This window comes from Myiozetetes cayanensis, unplaced genomic scaffold (assembly GCF_022539395.1).
Source record: "Myiozetetes cayanensis isolate MyiCay16 unplaced genomic scaffold, myiCay2020 scf1, whole genome shotgun sequence".
Taxonomy (NCBI): Eukaryota; Metazoa; Chordata; class Aves; order Passeriformes; family Tyrannidae; genus Myiozetetes; species Myiozetetes cayanensis.
Window position 1 is genome coordinate 28,838,896 of NW_026086604.1, and position 22,350 is coordinate 28,861,245.

At 32.3% G+C, this 22,350-nt stretch overlaps 1 long non-coding RNA gene across 1 annotated transcript; it reads right to left on the reverse strand.

The window, feature by feature from the left end:
• Window positions 1–1,274: 1,274 nt before the first annotated feature.
• Window positions 1,275–22,138, reverse strand: LOC126646526 (uncharacterized). Its single transcript, XR_007630305.1, has 6 exons — window positions 22,117–22,138; window positions 21,434–21,625; window positions 16,044–16,100; window positions 13,064–13,213; window positions 2,993–4,290; window positions 1,275–1,531 (listed from the first exon to the last, which is right to left on the reverse strand). It is a non-coding gene; the product is annotated as an uncharacterized LOC126646526 (long non-coding RNA).
• Between the last annotated feature and the right edge of the window lie 212 nt (window positions 22,139–22,350).

The window sequence follows — 22,350 nt, forward strand, 5'->3', positions numbered from 1 at the left end:
ATGGAGCACTGGTGGATACTTTGCTAAGTTTTAAATCGTTTGGGTTCCAGTCACGCTGTTGAAATACAAAATACAATGCAAGAGCTTTGTCTGCACATTTTTTCCTTTTTAAATGGAGGTAGGTTACAATTTACAGCTACTAGTGAACTGAAAATGCTCTGCAGTTAGTAATGAAATAATCCAGTTAGAACACAGCTCAAATCTCTCTATACCACACCTTAAAAATGCCATATCTTCAAATAAGTTGCCAAATACACAGTGTGGTGCAAACCCACAGCACACCTGCTGAAGTAAGGAAGACCACGAAAAATTTAATGAAAGATTTGGAGCAAAAGGCTACATGGAAGGAAATGCAACACAGAAAACAGAACTAAGAAATTAAATTCATTCAAGATGTTGAAAAAGGGACAAACATTTGCTGCAAATCTGTAGCGAAACTATTGGTATAATATAGAATATGATAATATAGTTATCTTTATGAACCTCTTCATAAACATGTAATGGCTCTTGTCTCTACTGATTCAGGAGCAGCGACAAAGCCTGTCCTTTGACCAATTCTTCCAGAAAACAACAATTTGTGTAAGTGAGGAAATCTTATGATCTTGACACTTACCATAAAATTTTGAACTTATTTTGAATTATGATTTGTACCTGATAAACTTGGTAGGCAAATTTGTGAATGATTAAGTAAAAAAAAAAAAAAAAAGAAGCTCAATTACTATCCCTGCTTTTACATTGTCATTTAATGTGGATGGCTACAAGGACAATTAAGATGTACATAGCATATTCAGAATGGGGACTACAGTTCAGACTTCAGAGCATCTCTCCATGATACTCTGTCCTGGTAGCAAATATGCCTTGACCCCTTCAGAACATTTTCAACCTGAAAGATGAAGCATCTAAGCAGAAAGATGTGAGGCAGTTGGAACTGAGAGAGTTGGACACTGAAAATCTGAAACTAAATAATCAATAACAGAAAATCTCACAATTTGCTTTAAAAGAGAAAAATTAGAAAGGAACATACGTAAGGAGACAACAAAGTATAGAAATTATTGAGGGAAAAAGACAGTAGAATTGCTGGGAATTAAGTGAGGATGTATTTTGTACCAAATAAATTTGAACTTTCTGTTTTACAAAGCAGCTAATCATCTTCCCCTATCCTCAAGTATTTATGAAGAGTCAATAGTAATGACACCTTATATGTTTTCCTGTGTTTTCCTAAATATAATTTATATTAAATACAGAGTCAGTAGTTGATATTTAAAATATTTTTATTTATAACTATATGCAACACTTTATACAGAAATGATTACACAGAATGAAAAAAGCATTATCTTGTCAACATACAGCACATATAGCACAGGAAGGACATCAACCTGTTGGATCGAGTCCAGAGGGAGGGCTACAAGATGATTAGAAGGATGGAGCACCTCTCCTACGAGCAAAGACTGAGAGACTTGGGTTTGTTCAACCTGGAAAACAGATGGCTCAGGAGTAACCTAATTGAGGTCTTCCAGTACCTGAGTGGAGCCTACAAGAAAGATGGAGAAGGACTTTTTACAAGGATACGGAGTGAGAGGACAAGAAGGAATGGATTCAAACTGAAAGAGGGTAGGTTTAGAAAAGATATTAGGAAGAATTCTTTATTCTGAGGGTGGTGAGGCACTGGAACAGGTTGCCCAGAAAAGCTGTGAATGCCCCATCCGTGGAAGTGTTCAAGGCCAGGTTGGATGGGGCTCTGAGCAACTTAGTGAAAGGTGTCCCTTCTAACCCAAAACATTCTATGATTCTATGATTCTACAAACATATACTTGCAGTTACCTTCCCATAAACTTATGCCTTTTTAAATCCTGAATATTCTTTCTCAAAGGAATTCAAGATACTTAGTGCTATATATATAATAATGGTGCTTTGTAACCTTCACAGTAATTTTTTTTAAAAGAACCCTACCTTCAAACAAGGTTTCTTTGTAGAAAAAAAATTCAAGTGTAGCATTCAGCAAATCTTAGTGACTATTAACTGATCTTTTTGCAGGAGGTTCATTTGCTCATTACTTGATGAGTAAACAGATTTTCTGCACTAAAATACACATGAGTTCACTGTCTGTAATTTCTGACCTTACATCATAATTTTGCAGTTTTTTATGGATATCTAGGGGTGTTTGAACATCATCAGGTGACCTTTCCTTCTCTCATGCTAATTGAATGATGTATTTTAGTAATTTCAACGCATCTTGGATTTCAAATCTGAATACTAATACATCTTTCTTTTTTTCTACAAGAAAAGGTACATAAACATTATATGTTCACTTCTGCACGATTGATTTCTCTTTTTAAAGATCTTTTCCTAAATCTAACCTGAATGCTCAGAGCTAGACAAGCTTTGGTTTGTCTCTCCATCAACAAACATTGTATGAAATCATGTTTTCTCAATGTAGAATATTTTCTCATCCTCTGGTCTACCCCATCTGCAAGTACGACATAATATTCCCCCCAAATATAATGACTCTGTTGAATTCACTGGATATTTTATTGGCAAATATATTCAAAGAAAGGAAATTAAAAATCAGTCTTATGGATATATTTGAAATATATTTGAAAAGTTGGGGTTATTTCTATAAGATATTATCTGGCTGTCATCTGTATTTAATATAGATGATGAAAAACTAAATAGAAATTGTGTATTTCAATTCTTTAATTTTCGTAATGGTTGTGGAACTGCTCCAGGAGCTGTAACTGTACCAGAGTGTAATCTTTTCTAAACATCTAAGTAAAGTGTAACAGAAATTATGTGCACACACAGACAGCATAAAAAGAGGTAAGAAAGTACTAGCCTACATGGTTCCCCTTCCAAGCTCTGTTAAATGTAGGGTATTATTTATTTCAAACTAATTTCTTTAGTACTAACATGACTTCTCACGTATGAACAGACTAGAATTCCTCTCATATCATAATATTGTCTCTAAATTAATATTACTTCATTGTGTAGTTACCTTGTGTGGTGCAAAGTCAATTTAGCAAGCCTGAGATATTTCTTCAGTTGTATCTGACCTGGAAGATAAAAGTCATGAAGTGATGTAACATAAAAGACGTCAACTATTCTACATCCCAATTTACACAAGCACAAATTGCTATAGAGTGGTTACAGTACATAGCACGTGAGGTGGCGGCTATAATTCTAGAAATTTTCATTTTGAAGCAAGGCATTTGCATGTAGCTCTCAATAGGTTTCCTGAAATTAAACTAGAAAACAAAATTATTATTGGGGAATGAAGGGAAAAATAAATTAAATTGAAATAGTAATTTCTAAAGTACTTTACACATGGAAGTTAAAACATTATGTAAGCAGAAATGGTAGAGCAGCATCACACACACACAAATGCTCAACCCCCTCATTCAGGTTGCTACTAAGCAGTAGTAGGTGCCTCAAATGTCTCCTGTGATTATACCAAATTTGGAGTAAATTATTCATTGACGTGAATTTTGGAGAATGGTCTCACGTGACTTACAAGTGATAGTCCCGATAAAAGAATAATAAGGAGAAACGAATAAAGAGTCCTCATAGACAAGGCTCAGATTCCTTGGACTAATTTTTTAAACACTTATATTTTTCTATTTTTTGACACTCACCTCAGAAGTACCGTTATAACTCTAAATTTTCCAACAATATTAAGCATGCAATGAAGCAAAAGTGGATCATACACCCTTAATTCCACTTTGTACAGGTAGTAATATCTCCTCTACTTGTATGCATTTTAGCCAACAGTCATTTTACCAGTGTAACTAAGATATACTATCCTTTTTAAAGATAGAACTTCAGTTCAAAGAAATAAAGTAGTTAGAAGATGTGTAATAATTTGGTCTTACAGCAACAGAAAGAGTAAAATCTAACAGCTATTGATAGAGTAACAATAAAGAGCAACAAGGAAACCAATGGAATTTTTTTTTTAGATATTGTTTATTCTGTATTGAAGCAATATGTAAACCTGTTTTTCACTCTGAAAATTTAGCTCTTTGTTTGACTTTTCTTTCACAGTATATTTTTTGATATAATGGTTGCTAACAACAAATAATCTACTATATGCAAAAATGTAAAAATCATGAAGTCTGAATGAAAGGAGGCTAAACATCAGTACAAAAAAGAAAATGTTTATACAATGCTTACTTACCTGACAGCTGAAGCTTGACTAAATCCAGCAGAAGACCAGGCAAATACGTTCTTAAAAATTTAATATATACCACAAGGAAATTGAATATGCCATTCTCCCCATCTTCCAGGCACACACCTCTACTTATTTTGTAATAAAATATGAAATTGCTCAGTTATAAATCCATAACAATGGGAGAAATTAAAAGAAATTCCACTGAAAAAAGAAAGATTTTTTTTCACCTTTCACAGCAGTTATTTGTTCAAGTGAAACAAAATCAGAAGAGTCATCTGATAGATATTGTCTGTTTCAGACAGATCTAGTGCATGCAGTTCAAAATCTGAAGTTAGATTCCTTTGAGTAACATATATGCAGAAGTTTATTGATAACAATATAGATAGAAAATTACTTATAAGTTTAGGTGGAATGCTAACACTATGAAATGTTCTCATATTCACTATACCAGTTAATCACCACTGACAGGATCAAACAAGTGAATAAATAAATTAGCAATTTTAGTAATTTGATTTGCTTAGAAACACTTGATATCATACTGCTGATGACTTAAAAATTACTAATGAAACAAATGTCTCAAAAACATAATCAACAAAAGTAAGTTAAATTATTTTAGGTTAGCAGACTTTTGAACATCTCAAATTAACTTTGTGAAGATTTTTCAAAACATGTTTTTTAGAACTAGACTTGGAGGAGAAAATCTGAGCTTTCCTCAGAGACTTCAGAGAAAATTAGTGCAGTGGAGATGTTGAATTATGCCTATCAAAATGTTCCTTAAAAATTCCTTGAAAAATTTTAAATAACATCCCCCCCATAGATAAACTATATCAATTATAAAATAAATTTTAAAATTGATGATCGATTCTATTTTGGATAGCAACAAAAACATGAGTAAGAATTAATTACAAAACTAAAAGCTAATGTTCTTCTTGCAAAAGGAGTCTTTAAAAAGTCATAATTTTGAGGTACAAACATGTCTTGAAGTTGTTTTAAATTTTATGTGATAACTTGCATATAAACATAACCATAGCCATTGATTTGCATGCACACAATCATATACCACTCTGCATACACGCACAAAATGTGTCTCAAGACAAGAAATCCTACAAAAATTAGCAATTGGGATGCAATTCATCCAAGGTATTTGCATATAAAATTATGACCCTTTCTGTAATTTGTTCAATAGCATTATATAGATCTGTCTCTCTCCCCTTCCAAAAGGAAGAAATTTAAGAAACTAAAAATAAAAATGGAATTCACAGTACCTTACCTTAGGATAAAAATTATTGCAAGCACAGAAGTATAGGTATATTTTAACTTGCCTAGGTAGATCATATCTAAAAATTTTTGAAGCACTGTTACAAAAAATTTCTAGACCATTTTTAGGTTGTGTGGTCTTGGAAACTCTGAAAGGTTTTTAAAAAGTAGAAATTAATACTCTAATGCTCTACTAATTCTCTGTTAATACTTTTTAGGGTTTAACTATGAGATTCAAATAATTCTGCCCTGGCAGTTACAAATCTTATCCACTCAAACTGTTGAAGGGCTGATATCATAAATCCACACAAATTTGCATTGACTGTAGATACAAAGAGAAAATGTAGATTAATATAATTAGCACAAATTACTATGTATGTCTTGTAAACACATCTTGTCCTGCTATCTCCTGTACTGGTTTTATGATATTTCAAATATTGATGATTAAGATGATAACATACTTTCGTTCTATATCAGGTTTCATAAGATATTCTAGGTAAGAGGCTAAAATTATACAGAATCAACATACTGTGTGTTTTCAAAAGCTAGATTTATTGAGAAAAAGCATGAAAGATTGTCACAAATTCTGTTACAGTGACGTTTTAAAGTCAAGAATGTATTAAAAATGTATGCCCTATTTTAATATGCTCCATTTCAGTCACATTTACTTAGACATGATGTACCACTTAATTCACTGAAGTCCTATGGCCTGTATTGTGTCACATAGGAGACTCCATTACAGTGTTTCTTCTGGCTTTATGACATATGAATCCATTAATATACACAGAATTAAGCAATTTTATGTCTGGTAGTTAAAGACATGCGTGACTGCATTAAAGGAGGCTAAAAAGTTACCATATTTCAATGTTAAATTCTTTCTAATGAACTCTTTACATAAGTAAAGATAATAAATAGAATCTTTAGAAAGATGAAACCTTCAGTGTACCTTCCCAAGCTACTTAGCTCAGGAACTGACACATGTGGAAGCTTAATGGAACCAGTTGCTCCCAGCAGCAATTTGCCTCTGCTGGAGGAGAATCAATATGGATAAAAAATTTGTATTATCATACACTGATAATCCTAGAGTTATCAGGAGTAACTATTGCACTTGCTTGATTTGATTTCCATTGCATATTTGCCTCTGCATTAAATCTTTTCGTACTGTCAAATTGCCTTATTATAAAACACTTACAAAACAACTAAAAATGTACTGTGTTAAAATTTTTAATAACCTAATGGATTATATGTCAAAAATACTGGAAATGCAAAAACTTATCATAAAACTAAGTGAAAAATTTAATCCAAATTTTGTGTAGTATTTCTTCAACTACTACTTCCAGTGAACTAATATGGGAGGAAATCTTCAAAATCTAAAATTTTGTCTCTGAATGTTTAAATATTTTCAGTGGAAATACTTTGCAACCGTACAGTTCACAAGTGGCAACAAATGTAATTTGAATAAACTTTATTCTATTCTTTCTGTTCAAGGTTTAGTCAAGATCCAGAATTAATACACAACTTTAATGCAATAATACACTAAATGATCTATCTCCATTGGCCATATATGGTAACAGTAGGGTGGAAAAGAGTATTAGTCATTCTACTTTTTTTTTTTTTATTATTTTCCCACTTTCTCATCTACTCAAATTCTCTCAACCTTTGTTTTTTATTTAAAAAAAACCCAAAACACACCACCACCAAAGAAAAAAAACACACTCCAAAGGAAAAAAATCACCTTAAATATAAAAAATAAAAGACACACAGATCATATACTATTATTTTCTCCATGCCATTCCCATTTAAAGCCTTGAATTTATATGTTAGATATTATTCAGAACAAAGACCAGTATTAATGCCTGTGAAATATTTAGTAGTAACAAATAAATAAATACAATTATTCTGTAGCATTTAATGAATTATTGGGAAAAGGTAACTCATTAGATCATCAATTTGTACATCTAAATTTAGTCAATTATTCGTGACTGCATATGTACTCTTTCATTACACTGAGTGGAGGCCTGGTTGAACGTTCATCTGGAGACTTTTCAGACTCATTGAAAACTCACTTTAATGCTTGATTGGCTTGCTGTTTACTCCGCTTGTGATTCCATTTGCTGAATTGATCATGTCTCAAAAGACAATAACGAAATCTTAGGCACCACTCCCATATATTCCCACCCAGAGTGTAGATATCTACATTTACACAAGATGAATCCCACTCACAAGAGTTTAAAAAGAAGGAATGAACTTTCAGATTGACTAAATATTTTCAGTAATAATTCTCATATGTTGAAAGTGAATTTTATATGTAATGTTATTTAAATCATATTTCCTTTTGCAGTGGAAAAAACCCTAAGAACATTCACTTATATTACTTAAAATTTGAGCTTCAATTTCATATACTGTACCAAGGCTATTACCTGAGTATTGTAGTATTTTAAGTATTAAGTATTTTTTTCTATTGCACGACAGTCCAGCCAGAGCATTCTCAGCTGAGACTGCTTTTCTGAAAGCTCCTCCTGCAATGGCAATGTTTTTCATGTGTCCAGCCAATTCCTTCTTCCAGTTTCTCTATGTGATTTGCATGCTTTTTAAGCTTAAAAGCAGTTTAGATTACATGGTACAATTAAGATGGAAAAGCTTTGAATCCAGCCAAATCTTTATTCCTTTTTCTAGATGTACCTAATTTAAACTAACACTTTATTATATTGTTCCACTTATCTCAATGTGTTCTTCCCTGTGTAATAATTACAGGGATGAAAAGTGTGAACACTCAAACCACACACCTGTGTCAAGTTAAAAGTAAAAAAAAAAATAAACAGAAAGACATTTCTCTGTATAAATACATATGCAAGAAAAGGGGAGGCAGAGAAAACTAATTTTCTTGAGTTTGTGTTGCTTTATCAATAGAAAATTAATTTAAAAACCCCAAGAGCAGCCAAGAAAATTACAGTAGAGTAAGGCAGAATGCAAATATTGTCAGACTGTGTGCATTTTTTCCCCTTTTAAATAAACTTAGAATGGTCAATTCCCTTTTACACTAAAAGAAAAACAAAAAAAAAGTTGTTATATTTTTTTTCCCATAGACTCTCGGTTCATACAGAGACACTTTCTGTAGAGTAGCTGGCTCCTGGTACTCAAGTGGTATTCATCTTTTTATCTTTGCTGATACCTAAGACAAGACACTTCACTATCTTGTGCTCCAAAATCCTTACCTACAAAAATCAAATTTATTTGCCAAGAAATACATATATAAATGCACACACAACTATATGAAATCTTAGTATTCTTAAAAATTTAAATTAAATTACACATGCTTAGCAAAATATGGAATCTCTGAATTTAAAGTGCTAGATAAGAGTTAGATGTTATCACTGCAATTATTTTTCATGCATTCTTTAAAATGTGTAGATTTTTTTTCATCCAGGAATATTATTAAATAATAAATAATGAAACTACTTTTCTCAGTGCAAACTGGAGGTAATTGTGAAGTTCTATAATGTTAAAGTCATGACCATTAGAACTTTTTTTTCACAAACAAAAGATAAGTGCAAATGGTATTTTCAATCATATTATTGCAAATCTCTCACAGTTTAATGTTTCCCAAATCAAAATAATATTCCATGTAATTCACTTTTTAAGTTTTTGTGTTAATGTTGTATTTCTTTATGCATTGCTAAACCTCATAAATTATTAAAACTACGTATTGGGCAGATAGAGATACTTCTAAGAGTAAAGACTTTGGAGATTAATTTGTCACTTTTTTTAAGAGTTTATGAAAGTAGGCCTGAGTAGAATAACAAACTTCTAAAAAATTCACATTTGTAGAGATTTTCACACAGTAGCTGGCACAAATTCAGAATGGTATGATGTCAATCCCTTTTCCAGAAGTAGTGAGAAAAATATTTTTCCAGCTTTTTGTATACTGTATATTTGTGTGTTATGTAATCTGGAAAATGTATTTAATAATTAGGAGTATTGATGTGCACCATCAGTTATCTGGATAATAAATAACTATCATTCTTCCCATTAAAATACTCCATGGTAAAATAAATTTAAAAAAAATAAAAATTAAAAAACTAATGGTTTCCATGGCAAGGTGCTGTGTTCATAGTACCTTGAGTTCATAAATTCTGAAATTTTTTTCCTTATCCTCCTGTTTTGTTGACTTTGTATAGGACAAGAACAAGATATGAGGTCCTTCACTACCACATTGACAAAATCTACTTCAGCTTTATCTCCTAAACAGGCTTTCAGACCATGTATGTGTGATAACTAGTCCAGATGACCAGAAAATTTAACATGGATGGCCTGCTAGAGAAAACCATATACTTCTTTTTTTTGTCACATACAGAGGGCATTAAGGATCTGAAAAAGAAGAAACTCAAAGACATGGAGTTCAGTTTTCAGCAGAAGATACTGGAGAGATATGAAAGGTGAGCAAATAGTAAAAATGCTTCCAGTGAAGCAAGAAAATACATGAGGAAGTGACTGTGAACTGCTGTGGTCAACATTCCCTCTGATTCTTTGGGAAGCAAATTTAAATTCTTTATTAATTCTCGTTGAGTCACTGCTATCAACAAACTTCTGGTGATTATATTTAAATCTGACAACAGACAAAGTGGAAGGACCATGAACTATTGTTTTTCAATAAAAATTGAAAAAAAAACCAGAAAATTTACTGTTATGTAGATTCATTGAATCCTCGGGAGCTGATGTTCCTGGAAGGCAAGTGTTAATAACAATTTAGGGAGACAGTTACAGGTGAAAGGGTTCTCATCCAAAATGCTAAGTGATGAATGAACATTCTGGTAATAATGGTCAACCATAGTCAGATGCAAGAAAACAAAAACCAACAAAGCCTACAAAAATTCTGGGGGAAAAAGGATATCTAGCTGAATAGACCTTCAAGTAGATTTAAAAATACAAATCCTAAGACCTGACATAAGAAATCCTTTTGCCATAAGATCCATGGATCAAATTTTTATTCCTCAGAGAGAAAATCCCCAAACAAACAAAAAATCCAAAAAAGCAAACCAAAACAGTCACTCAAACTTATTCATTCTTGGTAGGAATGAAAGGGGCTACTGTTAACAGTGTAATTTACAACAGAGCACTCAAGTCTGGGAGAAATCTATAATGACAAGGATGGACTTAATATTGTCATGTCTGATGATAAAAGTTTCTACTTCAAAACATTCCATTGTTTTCTACAAGCCTAAAGGTCTTTTTGAGGCCTTAAGAAGGATACTCAGTTAATCTTAGGAGTGACCAGACCTAGAAAGAGAAAATATATTGCCAATCTGAATTCTGACGACTGAAATACCCATCTGAAAGGGAATCCCAAACGAACTTAAAATCAAAGCTTAAATCAAACAGAACTATAACCTCCTCTTAAACCTGCTCTTGGTTTTGGAAGAAGGTGATGGCTCTTATAGCTTTTATTAAATACAATAATAAATGTCAACTTAAAAGTTCATTCTTTATAAATTTATGAGTACAATTTTGAAAGAATTCAAGAAAATAAACAAGATTATTTCCTTGTTTTAAAAAATTCTTTTGAATTTCTCCATGATATTGCTGATGGTTATCCTTAAAGGACTAACATATATTACAGGTCTGAAAATTACAGGCAAGGGATTATTAAGATTGTGTCAAGGTTAAGTTTCTTTCATTTGAGTTTGTTATTTTCTTTCATTTGATGTCTATGACCAAAAAAGCCTTTGCACACTCTCACCAGTTTCAGCAAGACAATGTCATAAAAAAATTTCAGCTGTTCTGGCTTCATTTATTGCCAGGATGCTATTGTAGTGGTTTATCTTTCTACTACCTACCACAGAGTTTTCCATTATTTCAGTTGCCTAGAGTTTTGCCCAGCTTCATCTGCCTGGATTGAAATTTGTCTTGCTGAATTTTTGCACAAGGCCAAATTATCTTGAGAAGTGTAAATGAAAATAATATGGATAAGAAAGATATTAACAAATATTTCACTATGTGTTAGCAGAGAGAGTAAGCTATAACCTATCTAAGTTCTATATCCATTCTGTTGAAAAGTTCTGATGTCTTGGAGAAGGTTAGTGTTATGTTGTGGTTCTTACTCACCCTGGGTTTATGCTGCTTTACTTTTGCCTTATTAATTCCCTGCTAGAGAAAGCATCTGTTTGCCAAATCTCTGTCTGTTCTGGTCAAGTCAGACAATACACCACACAAAGCAAGGAATCCATTCAGAGGTGTTCCTTTCAAAAACTATCCATATAAAAGAGGTGAATGCAATTTTACTTTTAGGTAAAATGGGTACCTCGTGAAATCTATTTGACTTGGGAACGGGCTCTGATGCTGATTTTGCTTTAAAAAAACTACTGTGGCAAAGTCAAATATTCAGTATATATACATATATATATATACAGTACATAACCATTCAGTATATATACAGCAGAATTAATGATGTCAAGTGTAATAATTTCTACCCAACATATTTATGTGTCTTTACCACTTGATATTATCACTTCCTTTAAACATCGAGCTTGAATGATGACTTTTATCACTTAGGGGGCAAATAGTTCAACATCTTGATTTCTTTTAATTTATCTGTTAGTGTTTAAAGTACAATATTCAAGTGCTGATATGAATGAAAAAGTTCCTTTAGTCTACATGAGTTCCCAAAACCTACATATTAATTCTCATGTAATTCCTTTTAAAATTTTTGGACACTGCACAAAATAGTAAAGTTCAAAACAAGATCCTGGAAAAAACTTCTAGCCCATTCAGTGGCAAATTCTGAATCTACAACTTACAGAAAAGGTCCATGTGTACCAGCTTACACAACTTGAACTGAGAAACGTGGCTCACATGAGGACACAACTAAAAAGACAATAAAATACAGTTGCTGATTTTCAGCACAATGGTGTCTGAGTGTTTCATAAATATCAGCATCCCATGATGTGAGAATATAGTTCTATTATTTTATACATAGACAGTTGAAGCAAACAGATTTGGGGACATGGGGTAAAAGAAGATAAGGAAGTTCACGTAAAGCAAAAATAATATGTAAACTTGCTTTCTATCAAAATGCTCACTTGGGATATAGGAGATTAATTTCTTTTTTATTTTGAAGGAGTTTGAACCAACATCATTCCATGTTGATCTGAGAGGGATTGCTCTTTCAGTCTTTCTCGCAGAATCTTCCCCTTTTTGTAGGTGTTTTTAGCATTTATTGAATCAATGAGAGACAAAAAACTCGTATGTGCTCAGGCACTATTGTCCTCTGTTGCAATGGGAATGACCTTGGTTCAAATCCCCAGTTAGACACAGGACACAACTGAACATTGTTTTCTCATGTCTTTTGTTAATGCTTCTTTGTAAGGACCTTTAACTTGTTCAAAGCAAATTATCATTGGCTACAGTTGTTCTTGGGAAAGTTTAATCTACCACACATTAGACAGCAGAATCTCAGATTGGATATTCAGAAATGTTTAGAGGTAATATCTTCTTTATTTCTGAGGGAGAGACCAGGAAAATATCTAGTTTTTGAGTTGTTTTCATTGTATAGCTGCTTTATTCTTCTTTTTCCTAGAGCTTTCTTCAACTATACAACTTCCTACTCAAAAAACAAAACAAACCAAAACAAAAAACCAGTTTACTTACTTTAATGCATGTCCTCCGTCAATTCCTTGATCACTGCCTTTCCTGTGATGCTAAGTAAGGGCCTTGGTAAATGGCCTTGGTAAACTGACTTTGAAAGAAAACTTCTTATTTACCTACAGAGCTGTGGGGCTTTGAAAACTTTTGGCCCAGCTAAAAAACAAAGCAAAATAAAATTTATGAACCAAATGCACAGAACCACAGGTTTAAAACCTTTCAGTATTCTTAAGGTAGTCATAATCTATTTTTCTGTTCTTAGTAAGCTACATCTTTTAAAAATATGCTTCATTTCTTTGTCATCTGGCTCTGTCCCATGTTGGAATTGTTCCCTGCTGTTAATTAGAGGTGACTATAATTTGATTAATCTCAAACATGTGTTATATATGCACAATATGGAAAACTGTATTCTATATTTTCTACTTTAAACATTCTTGAATGTAATGGAAATAAGCCAAACATTTTTTAAGGACTCAATCTTATCTTAATGAACAATATGGATATAATCAAAATAAGACATTCTAATCAATTTGAAGTGTTAAAAGTTCACAGAAATATGCGGTAACCATGTACAGTATTTATCAATGTAATACAAACCGGATTTCAAATGCATACCACCTGAGCATCATTGCTATCTGCACATCTGAAGTTCTCCACCTCTCTCTCCATTTCAACAAGGGTTTGTCACAGTCTGACAATGTGCTTTTGCTGGTCCCACATTGTTGGTACTTTTCCCATGAAAACTTTTTTGAAGACATTACCCACATTTTTCAGACCTAAAGGGCTAGCAGTCAGTGATGGCTATAACATTTCCACACAGTTTTATATAGCTCTTGGTCTTGAAAGGTCTTTAATAACTAGAGTACAAATCTAAGCTCTTTTATTAGGACAGGATTATTCAGACACTTAAATTAAATTTTGTAGTTAGTAATTATACAGTTATATAAGAAAAGTTCACTGTATAATGGACGTTAAGCATATGACTAAATCTTTCCTTTGTTTATAAAGATCTTTAAAGACCACTCCTAAATAAAAAAGTTTTGAATACTTTATGTCACATTAATGTAAGTGCCTATGCATTTTTGTGCAAATAAAAGTACTATGAGTATTAACGAAAGTTCACTAAGAGTTTTCCTCAAGCTATTCAAAACAGATTATTTTAAATTAGTTAAATCTAACAATTATACCTTTTAAAAATGACAACTATTTAAATTTTCTGGCTCATTCTTTTTTTAAGTAGAACTTTGTTGTTATTATTATAGAGGCTCTGGTAGTAAGCGAAATATAATTCTAAATATTTTTTCCTAAAGCTGTATACAAATCAATAACTGTAAGCATGCCAGAAGAAAACCATCTTGTATGGCTCCCCAAGTTCCTAATAAATGCAAGTAAGCTGACCTTCCTTTGACAACTATGAATATGGTTTCATAATTTTACCATTGATACTACTGTAATCAGCAATTTATACAGCAAAAATGGAGCCAAGGCTAGTTGTAAATAATTATACATTACAAGAAGGTGCATTGTACAGTAACCATAGTGAACAAACTTTATGATTTTGGGAATCAGTTCCTCTAATATATTTTGTCAAACAAGGTCTTCAAAGAGATCACAAATGCTCTCTTATTTTTTTATAATATTTTCCATATCCTTGAAACACTCTAGTTTTAGTGTTACTTTTTTAATATTTAAAATACAAATAGCTTCAAACCTTGAATTATTACTTTCTAACAATAACACCATTTTTATAGGTAGGGCAGTGAACCTGAAAGTAAAGGAAGATTACAGTCAAAAATAAAAAAGGCACGATTCTGCATTTAAAAAGGGCAATATATCTATGAAAATGCAGTATTTCTCATGCAATGATATAATAAAACTGAATGAAAACAATGTATTTTAAACAATGAGCTACTGAAGTAGTACTACATCTAGTTTTTCTTTCTCATAAATACTCTTTGAAGAGTTCTGGAAAAAATAACCTATAAATGAAAGCAATGGCACATTTTTAACATCTATGTTAACAAAAAAAAAGCCTATACAGACTTAGTAGGAATTGAAATTTGAAGTACTTGCATTAGAGCATTGTAGTTTCTAAAAAATATTTAAAATGTCTATGAAAATTCTATTAAGAATAGGTTTGAAGAAAGAGCACTTACATTAAACATGTTAATACAGGTGCATATTGACCTCTAAAAAAACAAAAGGATCAAAAAAAAAAACAATAAAATGTTCTGGTTTATCATTTCTATTCAGAAAAAAAATTGTAATATATATGGTTGGAAAGTAGCAGCCCCAGCTGAATACTATATTAATTAACATGTTTAAAAGCCTCCTTGTTTTGAAGACAGAAGTTACTAAATTCTTAGAAGTAATTTCTCTAAAATCATTAGTCTCTTTGTCCTATTTTCATGTTTTGCAATAACTAAATTTCAGATTTAATAAGCTTTGAATGCTCAGAGATCATAATATCAACTAATACTATGTTCATATAATATGAGTGATATTTTACAAGGACAATTCTTTCTTGATGACATTTCCTCAAGTTCTCTGCTCTCTTACTTGTAATTCTTTCATGTTCAGAATGAATCCCTGCTACATCTCACTCAATATTGATCTTCAAGGCATTTCTTCCAATCCTTTCCCCAGTGTGGTCACTGAACAGTATAAAAGTTCAATAGGAAGATCAGCTGCTCATCCACTTTTTGCTAAAGCAATTTGTATTATGGATTTATTTTAGCAGTCTACAGTGGCAGTTGCTGTTTTTACTATTTAAATGCTTTGATTATCTGACCTTGCTTACTTTATCTTTTTAAGTGCTGTGCATGGGCTTTAAAGTAGATCAATAAATGGGGATTCCTCCACCACATTATGTTGAAATCAATCCTGATTCAGACTATTTGTATTTCACTCTTATGAGTCCATCTGTCTTTCTTAATTTTATATTCTCTTTTCTTAAATAATTTTGCCTGCCACTGCAAATACTTACTGTCAGGTAGATTTCCGTTGCAATCAATTCAGCTCTTCCCAGTCATAACCATGGTGTCTGGGAAGACACAAATATATAGGATCATATCCTATGCCTGAACAGTCATCTCCTAGGTAATTATTATTTATTTTTTTTATAGCAGTTGTGACATAGGTACTGTGAAAGTCAATAAACAGAAATTTTCATTCACTTCGTGTCTTCATTTTTCCGGGAATAGTTAAAAATTAAAATCAAGCTAAATGGCACAAGCTTATTAAAATATTTCAGGTTTGCAATTTCTCTTAGAGAAACAGTTGATGAAGTTAACCAGATCTCAGCTGTTATGATAAAGCTTAAAATTCTCTGATCAAATTTGAGAACTGTAACTAGTCCTGAATTTGTGCAGTGTGAATAATTGCTCTGAGATACATTTTATTGTATTTTGCATCTAATTAATTTAATATAGATTAACATTTAAAGCATTTCAAGTTTTTTAACTTCTTACAAATTTTAAAGTTTACCTTCCCTAATTCATAATGAAAAGGTTACCACAACTGCAAAAAGACTTAGCATGGATATGTCAAAACAGAAAAGGAGAAATAAATTAAATAGAAAATCTAACAATACAGTTAACACACTACGCATGGAGTCCTGAGCACTTAGGGGATTATCTACCTAGAAAATATAAAACTTACTGAAATAGTACTTTGATTTCATTTAACATCACAAATTTTAAGAAGAGGAAATTTCCCCCTTTCTTTAACTAAGTCACACACAGAAACACTAATTTGGATTTCAATCAAATTAATCTAAATAAAATAAAAAATACAATCAGGCACTTCAGTAATTTCCTGTAATCCTTACATTATAATTCACCACTTTTGTAATAAAGCATGGCAACTACAAAACAAAATCATGAGCAATACTTAAAACAGTTTTCATCTTCAATCATGTACATTTGTAAACAGCTTTTAATGTGTTTATAGGGTAAGAGGTTCTACAAAACTGCTGGCATTCATGTATGTTTGAAACCTAGGATGCCATTAAAAACTGATACTACTTTACTCAGCTTCATATATAACACACTAATTTTCCATGCCTAAGAGGAAACTTACCCACTTCTTCCAATTTTCTAGTTCTTCACCTGATCGAGACTATTTAAGCTTATTCCAGGTTCAGTGGACACTGAGGCCTTGAGAAAGTTGCTATTTATCCTCTTTCTTTGATGCTGTTATTCTTATCTTAAAGTCCTTCACCCTTTTCTTGATATTTTAAACAAAATAGGAATTATTCAATAATAAGTTTGACGATGGTAAATAAAGTCAACCATTTGTGATGGGTGGGAGAATTTCTGCCTCAGTTGTAGCTCCATATGGTACACACCACCATGTCTCTGATGAGAGGGGAAGGACAAAAGGGAACATGACCACGAATATCTTAAACACTGATATAATTAGAAGATGTTAATAACAACATAGCATATTAAAAACAGTGTGATGACAGAGGTTTAAATCATATTAGGACCAGTGATGATGGTGGTGAATATCTAGCCTATAAGACATTATCAAACTTATGTTAAAAATGTGGCCCAAGTGAAAGTAAGCACATAAAGTAACTAGTAATAAACAATCATTAAATGAATAAAAATGGATCAGGATTTTCACTGATAATTTTGTAAGTGCATAAAAGACAAATGGCTTAGGCATCTAATGTACAAAGTAAACAGTACTAAAAAATGCAGCAAATATGCAAAAGTCCTTTGCAAAATGGCACAATGTCATTTTTATTGTTTTCTGGAAATTAATAGTACCAGAAATGCAAAATAATATGGGTTTTTAAGATTTTTCTTTATTTAAGACTTCAGTAAGTAGCCATGTATTTTTAAAAATTATTAGTAACTCTACTGAAATCCTACCCTCTCAGTAATTTTATAAGCACTTTTAGTTAATGCAGGATGTCAATTCTGAAAATGAATAAGTTTTTACTGATAATTCCTTTCAGATTTTTAAGGGAACATTTTCCCTTCTCCTTTTAAATTTCCACTAACTAATAAAAGCATCTGTTTCATTAGGGTCTGTCCTGGTTTTACTTTAAGCACTTCTGGAATTTGTGGATGTAAGAAGGGGGTTGCTTTTGCCACAATCTTATCCACTTAGAAAATAAAAATAAAAATGCACACGAGGAATAGAACTACTAGAAGGTATTACACAATGGCTTTTGGTGGGGGGTTGTGGGGGAATTTTCATCTTATTCAATACTTGCTAACATAACTTGTGAAGATTTTTCATTTTATTGTGACAGCAGAGGGGAAATGTAAAAGAATTCACTGCACCAAATACGCATTTCTGCAGAGCACAGCTTAAAGAAGACAAGTCTGTACTGTTTCTCTCAGGTGGGTAAATGTTAAGAGAGAAGAATCCAAGTTTCATGATGCAGCAGCACAAAGCTGGGAAGTGAAAATTATGTTGCAGCAGAGTCCTGAAAATATGACTGTAAAAGTTAATCAATAAAATGTCTATTCCTGTCTATTCACTAGAGGCCCCAGCTGCATAGCTTCACACAATCGATACTACAAATTATTACGATTTCCAGGTTCCCACTGGACATTCTGAACAAATCTTTCAGGTGTAACAGGCTTATATGGGGGGGTGGGGGGAGGCAGGTGGGGTGGGGGCTAGGGGTGTGTTACCTTAGGTATATTTCATATGGAATAAATGCACAACAAACAAAGCTTGTGACTTCTAAAAACTTTCAGTTATTTCCCGTGAAATAAATGTATTTTGGACACCCTGTGAAATTAGCAGAAAATATTTTTACTCTAAAACTAAATATTTTTATTCTGTTAAACTAATGAATATAATGGCCTTGTATTGTTTTTAAAATCCTAGTCAACCTTTTTCCTTTTTTCACCGTTTCCATGAAAAAATAACTTTTAACAAAGATTTCACAACAAGGAAATAAAAGCATACAAAAATGGACCTTTCCCCTCAAAGGCTTTACAAAAGCTATAGGAGGATCTCAGGTCTCAGTGTAGTTTTAACTGACCAGTTCATGCTGCATTTTTCTTTGTATGGTCCTATGCTCTTGTCTTGATACCAGCTGCATTTGCCAGATTATCTAAGTAGGAAGGTAGGTAAAGTCCAGGACTGTATGACTTTGAATAAGTCAGCACCAAAGGGATGCTACTTTATGACACATGAGCTACCCTCCATAGTGACTGAACATAACCCTTGTGACATTCCCTGTCCCAAAAGACCCAGGGGACAGAGATCCATTGTTCTTTCTGTCTCCCAAGGAACAGAAGAGAGCAGATACTGACTAGAACTGCATTACTGTTTTCAGGTACACAGTAAGATGTTGTTTTTAAAGGGAAATTTCAATATTTAAAGTCTCCAACTCTGTTGTTCATATTTAGTTTTATTAGTTCCATTTTACTAAACCTATTGTTCTGAACTAGTAGTTTTAATTTTCCAGGTTCAAAAAAATACTTTGCTGATGGTGATCCTGCAGCAATGCTTTCTGTAATGTCAGAACGCTTTTAAAAAAAAAGCAATAGCATCACAAAATTAAGGTCAACATTTTACATAAGATAAGATAAAAAAAAATTTGATAATCTGTAGAGCTAAGAAAAGATTGCCCTTATTAAAGTTTATTACGTTCACGTACTGAAGTAACAAAGTTCCAAAGTCACTGAACAAGTGTAGAAAATAGAACAGAAAAAGGTAGATTACTTAATAATTTTTGCATGTTAAGAGATTCATTTGAGTTTTATTTGTTCATAAAAAACATAATTAAAAAAATATTAAAAAGTCCCTCTGAAAATCTTTTAGTGATTATCATTTGACTTTCTATTTAAACATTAGTGAAACTCATTTCACTGAACTTCTGCAAAATTCCTGCTCTCTCAAAAGCTATATTTCATGACACAATCGATCAGTTACAGCTGGGAGTTTCAATTCCACTTCCCCACACCCCCCCACCTCCATCTCACACTAACTTACCACAATCAGTAATCCTAGAAGTTTGTGACCTTTTTATTTTCAAAGAAGTATCTACAAGAATTGGCATAACATGGCATTTTGGCAACTGAGGAATCACTTGAAATGGTAAAGAAAACCCACTGTGGCAAAAGATTCAAGTTATGTTAGGAAAGTAAATCAGTGACAGTGTTTACCCTAGAGAAGTACTAGTTATGTCTTTAAAGGTATAACTGCAGTTTAAAACACCTATTTTATTTAAAGAAATGAAAACACATTACTAAAGAAAATATTTTTTTCCATGAAGCTTTTCCCAGTCTTCAGCAGAAAAATTAACATAAAACATTTGAACTACAGAACAGATGAAGTTCCAGTCTAAAAGTCATTTACACTGAGCATATATTATCATATTCTATTTTAGATGCATGATGTTTGTTCCATCTGAACTTAGCAAACGTTCTCTCAGAGGAGATTTGTTGAGATATTTGATGCTTGCCACAAATCTGAGATAAAACATTTAGCTCTGAACATTTAGGTTCAGTCCACCACCAAATGAATAGACATTTCTTTGCAGCCAAACTATCTTGTATAAAGTGTTCATCATGCTCTGTGATATTACAAAACAGCTTGAGATTCTGTCTGTATATATAGGGATTGCTTAATGTAACGTAACTTTAATAAGAAGAGAGCAACTGCATGAAAAATGAATCAGTTGAATTGAGTCATTTTTACCATACTCTAAATCTTGAAAACTCTAAATAATGAATCATTTTGTGGCTCAACATAAAAATATAGTTAACATTAAGGTAAATTATAAAATCTAATTGTTGAACATTGTTACTTTTTAATTAAATCCCATGAGTTAGCATTCAGTCTAATAGATACTAAATTTGGCCGATTAAAGCAAAAGTACTTTTTTCAGTGTAAACTTTTCTAGAGTCTGCTTGCTTTATTTGCTTATGTTAGCAACTTCATATATGCCTTGCTGTTGTGACTAAAAGTTCAAACACCAAATTTCCTTTAATTTGGCAGTCTGTTGCTTAGAGGCAGCTTCTCTAACAAAAAAAGAAAGACAATAAGACCCATATGTAACCTTTGGTCTCTAAAAAGAGGAAGATGAGAATACCATTAACAGATAGGTAATAAATAATTGCACACACTATTCTACTTCAGCACTACAGAATATTAATTTTAAAAATAAACCAGACACCTAACAATAGTATTTTTCAAAGTTCAATCTTTTTAAATGTAGAATGTATTTTAAAGCATACATTAATCAGTCATTTATATTTAATAGTTTATTCAATAGAGTTACAGAACACATTTACACTATGTCTTACCTGAGAGAAATGATTAATACAGTACATATTAAAAGGATTTACTGCTGACTTTAATGTCTTCTGTTTCTCGAATACCAAAAAAGCAGTAACTCACTTGTAATCACTAATTTCTTCTTCAGAAGTTATAGTACGCTTTCTCAGGGTCTCCAGCTCTTCGTCTCTGATTTTCTACTGTTCTGTTCTTAGCAAAATGTTTCTGCTATTTGCTCACTTAGCTGGTCTTGAGTTGCTTTCAAGCTGGATTCCATTAGAAGAAGTTTTTCATCTTGACTGGCAAGTTCTTGGGCTGAAAGTTAAAAAAAAAAAAAAAAAAAAAAAAAAGGCATTACATTTTAAGCTCAAGCCAAGTGATATTTTTGTTTTAAATGCAATGCAGTGCAACTCACTGTAAGAGCTGAGCAAATATTTTCTTCAGGAGAAGAGCCTCATTTTTTTCCCAAATCTTGAGAAGAAAATATACTATAAATATATTAATACGTGGCTTAAGTCTCTTTCATTGTATTCCAGCAAACTTAACTAACAAAACTTGGATTCCATATTCTGCAAACATTTAAACTGCTACCAGAGCTGACTGTATACACACACATCCAGTATTTAGTTCATTCTGAAGCAAACACCTATTGCCTTTGAATTTTTAAACATAAGTCAATCTAGACTTCAAAATCACAGTTTTTATAAAATAGCAGCTTTTTTACCATTTCACGGTAGTAACGTATACAATTTAAGCTCCAAGTCTTCAATTTCATTATGTTTTTTCAAGAATTACAGAGCACATACATAGTAAAAACCTGTTCTTTTCCAAGGTCATCCAATAGATGGCAATCTTTCCTTAGACCAAAAGAAACTATAGCTACACACTGCCAGCTCTCAGAAAAAATAAGTGATTTAAGACAAAGACATTTTTCCTTTGTTCTTTGTTGACCATTTTCCTAAAAGATATATGTACATAGGCTTTAATTTAAATATTTAACCCTTAGTATGTGCACACATGAGTTTGTGTGGATGTGCAGA